Source organism: Aedes aegypti, chromosome 2, assembly GCF_002204515.2.
Source record: "Aedes aegypti strain LVP_AGWG chromosome 2, AaegL5.0 Primary Assembly, whole genome shotgun sequence".
NCBI lineage: Eukaryota > Metazoa > Arthropoda > Insecta > Diptera > Culicidae > Aedes > Aedes aegypti.
Genome location: NC_035108.1, coordinates 221,829,415 through 221,843,785, shown reverse-complemented (window position 1 = coordinate 221,843,785; position 14,371 = coordinate 221,829,415). Strand labels below are relative to the sequence as shown.

Here is a 14,371-nt window from a genome sequence, read left to right as displayed (position 1 = left end):
TTTTTTTACAATATTTGATATCTTATTAATGTCTTATATTTCATCAAAGCATTTATCGACTTACTCATTCATGAAAAAAATTGCTCCGCGGCGAAGTAGAACTCTACTTATAAGGCTTAACAACATAGCCTTCCAATATTCAAGGAAATTGGACTGATATACCGTTTTCATAAATAATCCTGATAGCTTTAAATTCTAGATAATCTACTTTGTAAGGAAAACATTTCACACGAAATGTTACAATATTTTTTTGTCAAATGTACAACTGCCATAGACGTCTCTTTAATTACTTGCTAAGTTCAATTGATGATATGCCTTTTGTTATTACGATTTTCATGAGCTGTTCGGAATTCATATCAAGGTGTCCAGGATATGAGTCAAAAGTGAAGGAGTCAAGATAAGTTAAATTGAGGAAAGTTAAGTATTTATCAAGGAATCGTACAGAATGATTTATTTTTTATGTCTTTTTATTAGTTATATGTCATTGAGGCATTAAGTGTCCGTAATATGAATCAAAACGGTGCTACCTAGAATCGAAAATAGCCTTTCTGTTGCAGTCAACCGAAGTTGGACGAACAGCTGCAAGCATGTTGAATAGCATGCACAGGTATTTCCATTTCATTCGAATGGATTCAAAGTTTGGGAACAGAGTTTTCATTGTCATAAATTTTAATGCTGGTAGAACCAATGGGATAATAAATGGTGCTGCTGCATTCCAGGTATAATATGCGGCATATGGTATAAAATCGTACCGTATAACGGGGTATCTTTGATAATTCAGTATTCACAGCAAACTAAATGAAATGCAATAATCTCAGTTGCTCGGTTATGAAAAAGAATAGATAATTAGTTTCTTTTAATTCTTTATTAGTATCATTTCAAATATTACATTTATTTCTTCTATCTAGGTTTTCTGTGTTAGAAAACACCATCCTAGTTTGGTAAATCTAAACTGAGCATTTATTAACATTTTTTAACAACATATTACAATTTATTTGCCGTAGCAGTTCAGAATTTTTGCAGGAGAGTTGATTTCATCTGTTTATAGAAAAAAAAATGCTTTCAATTAACAATAGCGCATTGGTTTAAAACTTCATATCAGAGCTTTTTTTCCTTGGAATCGAGAACATTTGAGACTTTTCATTCAGATATTGAAAAATGACAAGAATTTTGCAATTTGAAACGTTTACAAACAATCACTGTTTGATGCAGTTGCCATATGAATATTTGAGAGCCAAATCAAAGTAGACCTTGAAATTAATCGAAGTTGACCTGACAATTAGTTATAATTTTGATTTTTTGGTTTTTAGTTTTAGTTTATATTTGCTTATTTTTTTAAACATAAATATTTGTTTGTGCTATTTTGATATTTTTTCAATGATTAATTATTCGTTTAAATTGAATAATTGAATTTCTAGTTTTTGAAGAATGTCCCCCATCTTTTAACGCATGATAATGCAGCTGCCTTTTACAAATTGTTCAAGGCCAGAAAATTCCCCTATAACGCTGAATACCTGGTGGTATGCAATTTCCTGTATACTTTACAATATCAATTGATGTGCAGTTGTGTTCCGAATAATAGTAGTGGGAGCCAATCCATACAAAATGCCCAACTTAGGCATGCTGCAACTTCAGGTATCAGAAGGCCGGCTCCAAAGGCACACTATCGGTTGAAAATTTAAGCACCAGATGAAATCGCTCAAAATAATAGTAGTTTTCATAATATAAGTATCTACCTTGAGTTTTTGAATTTTTCTTCAGTCATCGTTTCAACTATTTCCACTCAAGCTATAATTGTATGAACAAGTCAATCTTTTAGAAAATTGTTACTAAACAGAAATTTACAAAAGAAATTCTACTATTATTTTGAGCGATTTCACCTGGTGCTTACATTTTTAACCGGTAGTGTGAATATTTTGTGATAATGAAATTGAGTATATTTGTAGTTCTCTGCCAAAATTTCATGGTGATTGCTTATAGGAAAACAAAGTTACAGCATGCCAAAGTTGAGCATTTTGTATGAAAATCGGCTTCCTCTACTGGTATTTAAAAAACCCCCGTATGTCGAATTCAATTTAAAAACATTGGAATTCTTTGATATCTAATCGTAAGTTTAATTTAATACAAATGTATATTGTCATTTTCGTTCCAACTTCAAACACTTTTGAAGTGTCTTTTAAAATTGACTTACGATCATATGAAAAATTATAGGTTCATTCAAAATAATTCGTTATGTTATCTTTCAATTACGATTACTAACTATTATGAAAAAAAAAACACACACACACAAGATGGAGAAATAATCTTTTTTTTGTCCCAAGAAACTATCAAAGTTATCCCAATTTACGGTACATAATTATTTGTCGTTATGCTAAACCACACGGTGCTAAAATCTCGACTATTATCGACCTTTCATTTAAAAAAAATACTCTGGTGGTCAAATTTTTCCTTACATTTTGTATGGAACAGTTTTAGCTGCAAATTTAGATTTGCTTGAATTCAATGTGAGAAAAAACACTTTAACTTTTTTCCAAATAAAAATCAAGAAACACCACTTTTGCAGCCAAAACGATTGCATACAAGATGTATGGTGAAAACTTCGCCGTCAGAATATTTTCAATCCTTCCAATTACAAAATTATCGCCAATCGTAGAAATGTGAATATTATGTCGAGATACTTATCCTTGTCGAAAAATCCAGTGGTATATCCAACTTCGATATAAATCAAAATTTTGACACCGTGAACTGTTCTTCAGCTCATAAGGTTTCCATTAAACATGAGCCAATGATGCGTAGAAAGGCAGCTCGGTTTTATGCAAATAATCGTGAATAATGAAGGATAGAACGACCATGAATGAGCATGAGCATGAGCATTGATGACCGTTAAAATCGTATATGCTACTCCGTGATTAACTATTCCAAATTGCACAGGGAATCAACAGATGTAGGGTAATTGGGTGCATAATCAACAAACGGAGCGAGATGAACACCCCCTTATTCTCTGAGATTATAAATATTTTATCAATAGTGCAGGGGGAGATTCCCCAGTACCAAATACTTAAGCCACTAAATTAATAATTCGAAAAATATTAGTTTTATGTGCTCGTGTTACCCATTTATGATAAAATTTAACATTTTTATAGTGTTCAAAAATAAATTTGAAGGTATAAATATAAATTTTGACATTGAATTTTGACGATGCATTTTAGTACCAAATTGATCGATCTTGAAAGGTGGCACCCAATACCGGACACGATCTGGAAATGCCTCGAATTCTGAAAATTTGAACATCATTGAATGTGTACACCATACAAATAGTTTATAATTACCAATTCAATGCAATTGCAACATTTACAAAAACAATTGGAGTTTTTCTTAGTTCATTCAGTTTTTCTCATGTTCATCAAAAACATCTTTCATATATGATGAAAAATAGCACATTTTACGATGTTGTTCTGTATGTTCATTCTTCTTAATTTTATTGCATGTTTGATACCATAATCGACGGAATCCAAAAAAGGAATGTATTTTGAGACACTGGTGCAATAATTACAAAGATATCATGTAATAAATCAAGCTGTCCGAAACTGGGGGACAGAAGGTACTTAACCAAAATTGTAATTTGTCCATATTTATTTCAATTATGATACAAAATACATTCATACTATCAAATTAGGATTATGTTCGATCATGCTTGCGTAATACAAAATATTTATTCATATTCAAAAAAGTTACTAAATAGGTTCAGAATTAAGGCGATACGTCAATTTTTTTTAGGATTTTCAAACTTTTCTACTTTTTTAAAAAGGCGTGCATATTTCAAGGATGTGTTATTCTACGCAAACGTTAGTCTCCATAATAGCTTTCTTTGCTACTAATGCACCATGTTGGTTGGATCATTATTTCTCAATTTTTCGACGACTCCGGTATTGGGTGCTATCCGGAGCTGGGGGATCTCCCCCTATACACTTTATGAAATCTGTATTGTATATGAACTGTTCGACGGTATTATTAATTTTTGCTTCAATTGTCCTTAATAATTTAACTTCAACTTTGTCTTTGTTTGAAAATGGTATATAAGGTAACGAATTTAACTTTTGACCAAAGTAAAGAATCCAGATAAGATTTGACTTATCGTTATTGTCGAGATGCCCATCTACATATAACACTAATAGACACTCATAAATAATATTGTATTCACTGAATTCCACGGAAGTGTGAAAACGACCATAATTTCTATAACATTGAATGAATGCATCATGCCGTACCGATTTGCGTGATATTCCGACCACACAAACTTGCGGTGACATCAATTGCATCTGATAGGCATACATAAGCAGATATTTTTAAAATATTGAATTTCTTTGCAAAGTTTAATTGTAAACGGTAAACTGAGTGTGGTACTAAAAGTTTTGATTTATCATCTTTTACTATTAGTTTTACGCAAAAGTATGGAACTACATTTTGCTTCAAATGCTAAACACTGTGTTCATTCTTTTTCATATTGCAAACTCATTAATAAATAAATAAATTAATAAATAAATTACAAACAACACGAAAAAATTGTATTTACATAAACATCTTTACAAATGAATTCATCTGAGCTGGTTTAAGTGACATCCAATTAGAGAATCGTTTGAATTCAAAGGATTTAAAATAGGTTTAAATACATTAAAATTGAGTTGTAATGGACTTCCCTTTTTGTGTAAATTTGATGACATACAGTGGGATTCCGTTTTTGGCAACAAAGTCGAAATTTTCAGTTGCCAAAAACGGAACCAAGCCAAAATTGGAACCAATTTTTTTTAATCTTAAAAATATCATTAGGATGTTGTTACATCATTCTTATGTAATCAAATGATGGTCGAACTTCGAAATGGTACAAAACTGAATGATTTTCTTCAATTTGATGGACTTAAAAAGTCCACTTCCAGCTGTAATTAATTGATCTTAACAAAAATTTACAGAATATTGACTAAGCCTTCAATAGGATTTACCATAGTAATATGGATGTTATGTTAAGATAAATGATTACAAAATGGTAAAGCACAGTGATACACAATTGTGTTGCTTCTTATCACTTTAATTTGAAATGAGTTTAACTGTGTTTTTAGAAGTTAAGCTTGTATGTTATAAATCAACCATATTTTTTAATCAACGTAAATTCGACAAATCTCGCTATGTTACCCCAAGGGCCCGATAGGAATATTTAGGTCGTCGTTAAGAATTCACAGGGACCCGCTAGTACACTGAAGTAGTTCACTACGAATCTGCAAGAACTAGCATAGAACTCTCTAGGGTTCTAGGGTTCAGATAGGAATTGACATCTGCCCTGCGATGTTGCTGAAAATTCTACAAAGCATGATAATCCTCAAATTCCTTTGAGGACCTATTCAAATCACCAGAAATACTCAAGATACTACTAGAAATCCACAGTATTCCACTAGATATTCATAGGACGAATTTGAAATCATAGCAGTTTACTGAGAATCACCAGCGTTCGCCCAGCATCCGCAATAACTAACTATTAATTCTCAGATACCCGCAAGAATCCTCTAATATCCGAATACCCCGATTTCGCATCAAGCATCAGCTCTGAAAATTCTCTGAAACCCACTATATGAACATCAAATCTCGTAAAGAATCTCCAGGATTCACTCAGAAAACTAGATACCTAGATAGAAATCACCAGGATTTGATTATATCATGTGGCTAACATATTTGATTAAAATAATGAAATGGAATGCAGCATACTCCAGCGTGAGCACCCCTGTAGAGAATGTTAGATCGTTTCTTAAAAATCCACCGTTCCACCCAAGGGGGAAACCCGAGTTATGGTTTCCCAAGGTATATATATTTTGTTTCTACTCGGAAAGACTACCGATTTGTTGCAGTCTCTTTTAAAGTCTAAAATTCATCAACTACAGCGCCATTTATATTCGAAAAAGTAGTTGGAACCGTTTCTCCCTTTCTCCATGCAAACTTGGAGCTCTTTTTGCCCCTTCTCTTGGAGTTGAAGGCTAAAACACCTCAATCATACTCATCGTACGCATTAATAATCTTATTAGGAAAAAATGTAGACTAGACTGTGCTTTTTTTTTGTCATGGTGATGCTACTGAACGCTGTATAAAATAAGCCGGTGGGCCATGCGTATCGCTAGTTTCTGTCAAAGTTATGGAATATATGTTGACACTTCAGAAGTTTACTTGAATAACATAATTTATTTTGAAAAAAACCATTAAAAGTTGAGAGCCATGAATTTTTGGTTGATTTGTTCATATTATTGCGGTATGCTTCTTCATACGCAATGTATGTAATTCCATGCAATAAAAATTACAGTGAATCGAAAAGACGAGACGAAATTTGTGATTAGAACTGTTCGATTCATATATTGTGTATTTCTTTCACCAGTGGACTGCGAAGTGCGGTCACATAAGTGCGAAAGTGTGAATAAAAGTGCAGAATTGCATCGAATAACGTTGGTGTTTCAGAGCACTTATTCTCTGATTTACAAAGAATAAGCCCCCCGAAAACACCTAATCGATTTGATGCCATTGCGCACTTTTATTGGTTTTTCCGCACTTGTAAAACCATCTGCGATAGTCCAGTGGTGGAAGAAATGCGCAATACTTGTTTTTTGCTTTTATGTAAAACATGTGTTTTGTTCAAACGAGCTGCTCCAAATCTGAATAAAAATGGTTACTACTGACTGTACTGGCAGACTTATGTGGGCTGGTCACAAAGTGTGTCTATTTGAGAAAAGAATTTGAAACTCTTGTCGAGATACTTATAGAGATTGATGATTTCATGAAACGTTGAGAACATATTAACATCTCGAATTGAATGAGCGCGCACGGGAGTCCTAGCAGTTGGTTAGGGAGCATATCGACGTATATCCAGAGCTCCAGAATGCGATAGGAGTGAAGCTGGTCTGCTTTTAGAGTGATCAAAATGAAAGACATAATGACATTAACAAAAATTTACAAATTTTTATGGTATTCAAAAATGTTGCCAAAAACGGATCCATTTTGTTGCCAAAATCGGGGGGTGCAAAAGCGGAACATGCCAAAAACGGAGCATGCCAAAAACGGAATCTCACTGTATTTCAATGTAATATTTCAATAAACTCGCCATACAAAATCCGAGCGTTCGAAATAAGAGTCTGTTCGGAATTTGAGATAAAATGGCACTTAAATAGAACTTGAAAACTATCTAACTAAATAGCATTCGCATTTTACGTTCTTAATAAGTATCTGAAAGTAACACTTTTTTAAATTGCTTATTTTAAAGTATCATAAAACATCCAACACAATTTTTAGAAGCTATTTCAATGTTTCATTACGGGTAAATAGTATCCAACTTGGAAAGACTTTTGTTTTCAATGCGGACCAATTCCAATTTCTTTGACCCAATGCTCTATCGTTCTAAGGCGGTCAAAACCTCAAAAATCAAAGTTGTTTTCTCCGAATGGAATTATTTTTCCCGACTTTCATAACATATTGGTGGCCTAATTCCAAAGTTTGAAGCAGATTTTTAAAATTTTGAATTTTATACAACTCTTTGAGTGAATCGTGGACATGATTTTTTAAGAAAATAATAATTGCGATCCATTATTCACCAGCTATTTATGAATTTGAAGATAGCTCAAACCGTCATGGTATCTTCAGAGAAGATGTTTGTAGGTACATAAAGTATACCTAAATTGAATAAAATTTTTCATTGAATTTATACAAAGTAAATTTAGACAAAACATCTTTAAAAAACATATTTTTTTTATAAAAGTACCCTAAAACATTAGTAGCCCGTAAATGCCCGCGATGAGAATAAGTTCATTCGAAAGCTAAAAACAAGAGCTTTCAAGTAGGGTACCAATTATTTTGCGAAAACTTGCGATAGACCACTTTCAACGCGTTTGAAGGTGTGCGGAGTGCAATTTTAGAAGGATAAAAATCCTGTGATACGCTAGTACGTACATTTCAATCGTAGTAGCCATGAATGGCATCCCGAGAAGGAACGAATAACTCGCACCTATCTTTTTCTTCTTCTTCTATCTGGCATTACGTCCCAACTGGGACAAAACCTGTTTCTCAGCTTAGCGATGAGTACTTCCGTAGTTATTACCTGAGAACTTTTCTTGCCGATTGACCATTATTGCATATGTATATCGTGAGGCAAGCACGAAGGTGCTCTATGCCCTAGGGAGCCGAGAAAATTTTCTTCACGAACAGATCCTCAACCAGTGGGATTCGAACCCACGATTCTCAGCTTGGTCTCGGCTTATTAACATGGTCGAACATAACTATTTCCTTGGGATGCAGCTTCCAGATAAAATTAAACAAATTGGAAAAATCATTCCCTGGATGTGCTTTTGCTGCCAAAGTAAGTATGAAAACAGACTTAAGCTATACACCTGACAATCAACTACTTATGAAATGGATGATACTTGTATTGAGGCAGGGTTACATCTGTGATATTTATAGGTAAATTTGCATGAAATTTTCACAGTTTTCCAGACATCACATAATTTGCAACACATATTTTTGAGTGATTTTTCAAATCACGAGTTCACCATTGTAATTTTTTTTACAAATTTGAAAAATCGGCATAATAAAAAAAAAGCTGTAAATTTAGACGAGATGAACAAATTTGCTTTTGATGGTTTTTGTGTAGAGCTCCCATATTTTTGGATAAATCGTTTATAAGTTTTCGTCATAAATTTCATGTTTGTCAAGTTGTTTTTACTATTGGAGGTGTGGATGGAAAAATTATTCAAAAATATATCTCGCATACTCTGAGATAACGCCCTAAAAACCCTTGGTAGCTACGTATGTAGCTCGTTGTTTTTGAGCAAAAGTAAGAATAAGCATACAAACCAAAATCACGGGCAAGTAGATAATGATCCTTCCTTCTCCATAGCGTTTTTAAACAGCATGAAAATCCATTCAAATGCTCAGAAACAACAAGCTACACTCATGGTTACCAATAGCTTTTAGGGCGAGATGAGAAGTTATGCGAGATATGTTGAGTTATGTTCAAGTTATACCTGACATGCTGTGAAAATTTCATTAAAATCCGCCAGTAAATAACGGAAAACTAGCCTGCCCAAGTTGACCATTTTGTATGGAAGATTGAAAAAGCTGCAAATGTATTGTCCAAACCTTTATATTCCAACTATCAGTCCAAAACTAGAAACATTTAAAAAAAGGTTCATAATACTGAAATATGGCATAAAATATGTCAAATATATTATTTCAGCTATTTTAAAGAGAGTTTGAGGTTTTGGCCGACATTTGTTCTAGATCTAACCACTGTGCAATGTCACCTTCTGTATGGGTCAGATTGGATCAACTTTCATGCGTTTTTAGACTTGTGAAAAGTTTCCCGGAATTTTTGCTTCTAGGTTACACATCAAATGCAAGACTCTGAGTAACCCTGCAAATCTCGTTTTTAGTTTTTTGACCCAGATCGGTTAACAAGAAAAGAAAATATCTGAAAACCACTTATTCTTTATGAAAACTGATTTTTCTTGTTTTGAGGATTTTTTTAAGTACAAATAACATACTCGCTTGGATGTTATTACAATATCCACGCTGATACCAAATTTCAACAAAATATGTCAATTTTTACAAATGTCATTGCGATTTGGCATATTTTTCGACATAAACCTGTTAGAGGTTGTTTTTTCCTGTTAGAGGCGAATGGAAAACTCTGAAATTTTGAAAAATATTTTGTTTTATTTAGATCGAAGAACATCAATAAAAAATGGGGTTGCGGCTCTAGCGAACTGTTTCCTAATAAAGCATAGTAGTAATACAGTTTAACTTCAGTTTAAGGTGTTTTCACCGAGGGCAATTCCCTTCTGGAGAAATTTAATCCACTCAAAGGGAGAACTATCCACACCAGAAATGTATCTTTATTGAATTTTGTTTTCAATAAAAAAAAATCCCAATGAGGATTCATGCAAACATGTACAAATTATGTCACGTTTCAAGGAGGAGGGGTACAAGTCTTACAAAATTTTCAGAAGATCAAAACAAAAGTGTGATGAGAAAATGAGGGCACAGAAAATGTTAAAATTTACTACGACATCATTTGCTACGACATGCCTGAATAATTTTAGCCTGCTGAATACAGTCAGCTCTCCTGTTTAACGGGTTCACATCTCTAGATTTCACTATTTTGACTACCCGAACAAAGTCTGATAACTGGATGATATCAATATGATAACAACTTTTATTATTGCTGTTATCATTTTGATATTATGTTATCAATGATAACAAAATTTGTTATCATTGTATATGTGACCGACATTTTTGATAACAGTTTGATAACAAGATATGTTATCACACATATTTCTCATAAAATTAGTATAAAGCGTGTGGTGTTAAACAAAGTTTACTTTTCGTCATACAAAATTTTGTAAAAAATTTTGATGCGTAAGTTTAATCCAAAACACTCATTTGTCAATATTTTCCGTGATTTATGACCATAAAATTAAAAAAACAAATGATGATGCAAATTTAGTTATCAACTTGAACACAGGGATAACATAATTTACTATTACTTTGTTATTCAAAAAACAAATTTGAGTTCTCATTTTTGTTATGTTTGCTGTTAATTCAGCCAAGGTGATAACAAAATCAGTTATCAAATAATGATTACCAGGTAACAAGATTTGTTATCATTTTGCTATTCAACTTTGCTCGGGATATTTGTTTATACTTTTCAATCACTATTAAAAATCTGTTTTCTCCATAATTCAAAAATATTCGAGAACTTGCTTATTACCTCTATATTATACTCGGAAAGTTAAAACAACGTTTTTTTTCTCATGCACCAAGATACCACTGTTTACTTACGTTAAAATTGCCAAATACACTGCCTTTTGTACAAATATCATAGCACGTCATGTCTTTGAGATATTGTCGGTTTAAAATGGATAATGTGACGATTTCAGTCAACTCGCATGCAAGTTTACCAGCTTGTATGGTGATTTGTGTGATAAAAAAACTACAGAATTCATTTTTTTTACTTAGAATACTTATCAACAAAGTTCTCTCGATGCTTAAAAGTTATTATATGATACTTTAAAAATGTATTGCATCTTGCCATATGAAAAAAAAAAACTAATAATTTTGTTCGAAGTTCCCAGCCATGCTTGAAAAATCAATTTAATCGAAATTTACTCATGCAATTTGAAGCAAACAATATCCTACATGAAAGTTTAAGTCCTTTCCTGTAAGCTCTTGGATAAGATTACTTAAAAGTTTGATAAATCATTATTTAAATTTCATCTGAACTTTAAAAAAACTAGATTTTTATATACGTGCTGGAATATTTCTGAGAGCGGCATCGGATTCAGCAGTTCCAAATTTATTAGAATCATGGTTTGGTCCTTGGGACACGCGAAAATGTTTTTATTACGCTGTGTTATCAATAATATATTCATTTAAATTTGATGTTCAATCCGATCGCATTCTACCTCAATAGTCACCTTATTAACTAGATTTGAAGAGAAACCTTTACAATGCATATGTCAGTTCATTCTTGTTTCGGTTTCTTGACTTATACAAAAATGAAGATTAAACGAAACCACACCTTTGATTTTCAAGAACACGTCCGGAAATTGAATTAGAACGATATTTCTCTAATTTGAAACACAAAATCCAGCAAAAAATCAAATTAGTTGCAGCCACCGTCGATGGGTATGACAATGAATTGAAACATGATTTGAAACATCTCAGTAAATAGTTGAACTATTGAGGCACACTTTTAACGGTATTATTCTTCCAAAAACAACCAACAATAAAAATATATCTGCGGGACAAATAATCTTTTTTTAATGAATCATCGAAAATAGCCTGAAATAACATCTTTTTGAATTATTTTCTCTAGGGTGCCATAGGCCTTCATACATATATTGATATCCTTCATATTCATTGTTATTGGTAAACTAGAGATGGTCGGGTTTCACATTTTTCAAACCCGAACCCGACCCGTACTCGACTTATTTTATTCCTTCAAACCCGGACCCGACCCGAACCCGAGACAAAAATTGAAAAGCAAACCCGGACCCGACCCGTACCCGACAAAGTTTCACTGTTCAAACCCGAAAAAGTTTTCTAAGAAAAACCCGAACAGAACCCGAGTTCGAAAAGATCATACATTCATCGTTTCTGATGCATAAGGAAGCTTTAAGGTTGTTACTTTGTGAACAATTCCCACCAAACCCGACCCATACCCGACTGAGCCCGACTTTTTTCAAGCCCGAACCCAACCCGTACCCGATAATTTCTTAGCCTTTTAACCCGACCCGAACCCAAACCCGAAAAAATGAAAATTTTCAAACCCGAACCGGGTTTGAAAACCCGAGACCCGACCATCTCTAGTAAGCAGCATCAAACTTGAGTAGAGGACGATTCTTCTGCTTTGTTCATAATGCGGGCCACTTACAGTTACTTTGATCCAAAGTCCTGAGAAGAATAATTCTAGTCAATTTACGAGAGTTATCCAACAACCAACATGGACATATACGTTTTAGACCCATTATCACCCCCAACGATGACACTCCATTTTGAACATTCTGTCTGGTGCTTTTTATTTAAAGGATCGTTCATAAAAGATGTAGCATTTTTGACCCATTTTGGACACCTCCTTCCCCATTGTAGCCTATTTTCCCTTACCTAATACATGGTTCGTCACATGCTGGTAAACTCCCCTTAAAATGCTGCGTCATTTATTGACGGTTTCTAACTACAATTTTGATGATGAAAATTACCATATCTGTAGTAAGGTGTGTGCATTGTACTCTGTAGCCAGAGTGAACCCACCTTAATGTGTAGTCCCTTTTCAATCATTTTCGTTCTTTGTTGAAGTTGTATAACGTCAGAACTTAATATTTGATGTAATTTGTACCATTATTTCAACGTTCATGATCAATTTAGGTAAGATAATGAATACATCACATAACGCGTACTGTTTCAGTTCCATGTTTGCACGAGAATAATGTTGAAATCAATCAACATCAGAGAGACGAACATATCAAGCATCCTCAGTGAGTAGAAGCACCAACGTCAAGCAGAAGCTGAGCTCCTCACGAAGTGCTTGCTTAACTCTTTTATAATAGAATCGTTTACCTTCATGCATATTAATCATTATAATATATCCTCGTATGTTTTCCAAGAACAACTTTTTCCATCTTCAATGATTTTCTGGGTGGAAAACTCTATTCCCTCATTACATCCTGCGTGTATGTGTCCTTTGAAACTAACAGATGCTGACTTGGCGAGTATAAACTTGGATAATCATGAAAGCACCGTTTTTTTGCACTTACTTTTTTATTGTGTAGGATGTCAGCGGGTTCAAAATCATGCCACAGTTGGTAATCGTTTTTCTTTATTCCTTTTTTTGCTTAACGAACTTGGGCCGTCAAGAAAACGTGATTGAATGCCCGGTTTAAGGTGGCAATGAAGGTTTCGCCATCAATTAACCGCACGACCTGCTATATGGCGTCGTTGAATCTTTTTCCATTTCCTATGCCGCTTTTGTAGCTCAAATTAATGTTATCCAGCTGTAACGATTTTCACTCTCGATTTGTTTACAAGGAAATTTGAACGATATTCACGAATCAAATTCTTTTCTAATTTAAAAATAGCGAAACGCAAAAAATGCTTTTACGCGGCTTTCATTTTTATATACCTTCAAATCACATTTCACTCAACAGCTGCAACAGCTCACTTAAATTTTGCTCACGTATATGTTATCAACACTTTAAAAATAATAAATCACGCACTTGCTTACTGTACAAGTAAATCTTAATATATCAATTATCCAATGATGTATGGATAATCATTTTCAAGATCACTAACTCCGGAAAAAATGAGAATCTATTCATATAACCACCGTAAAATCATTAGCATCCCACGAGCACTGGATGCTCTCATTCTATTAATCTCTTGTAATCTGTTGAAGCACCTGGCTATAATAAAATATCCACCACATTCAACCGTCTGACATTAGTTTTATTATTTACATGTCATAATGAAACCGCCAAGCCGACACAACCGACCAAACTCAGTAGGAACGAATGATTCGAATCGGTGGAAATGGTTTTCCACGAGAAAACGTCTGACTCCAGTGGACGTCAAGTGTTGACTGATATCCTAATGATTTTGCTATGGCGGCATGTGGCGGATGAACTTCTCTTCCATCACGCGCGCTTCCCAATCACACTTGTGGCGAAAATGCTTCCCATTGAGTGTGCGCCGGAACTGATCTACCACCGGCATCGAATGAAGGTTTGTTTATGCTGGTGTAACTCATGAACGTTCCTTCAATGATGAGCGAAATGGTAAACGCACAAAACATTGT

General features: G+C 33.8%; 1 protein-coding gene across 6 annotated transcripts in view; it reads right to left on the bottom strand.

The window, feature by feature from the left end:
- The window catches only part of LOC5567691 (sex peptide receptor), a 112,694-nt gene extending 98,544 nt beyond the window's left edge, over nt 1-14,150 (bottom strand). For 3 of the 6 annotated variants that reach the window (XM_001651802.3, XM_021844109.1, XM_021844110.1), the window contains exon 1: nt 13,335-14,150. The gene's annotated coding sequence lies outside the window, so the exon portion shown is untranslated. The remainder of the gene's footprint in view (nt 1-13,334) is intronic. The other 3 variants (XM_021844106.1, XM_021844107.1, XM_021844111.1) reach the window with 3 other exon arrangements.
- Between the last annotated feature and the right edge of the window lie 221 nt (nt 14,151-14,371).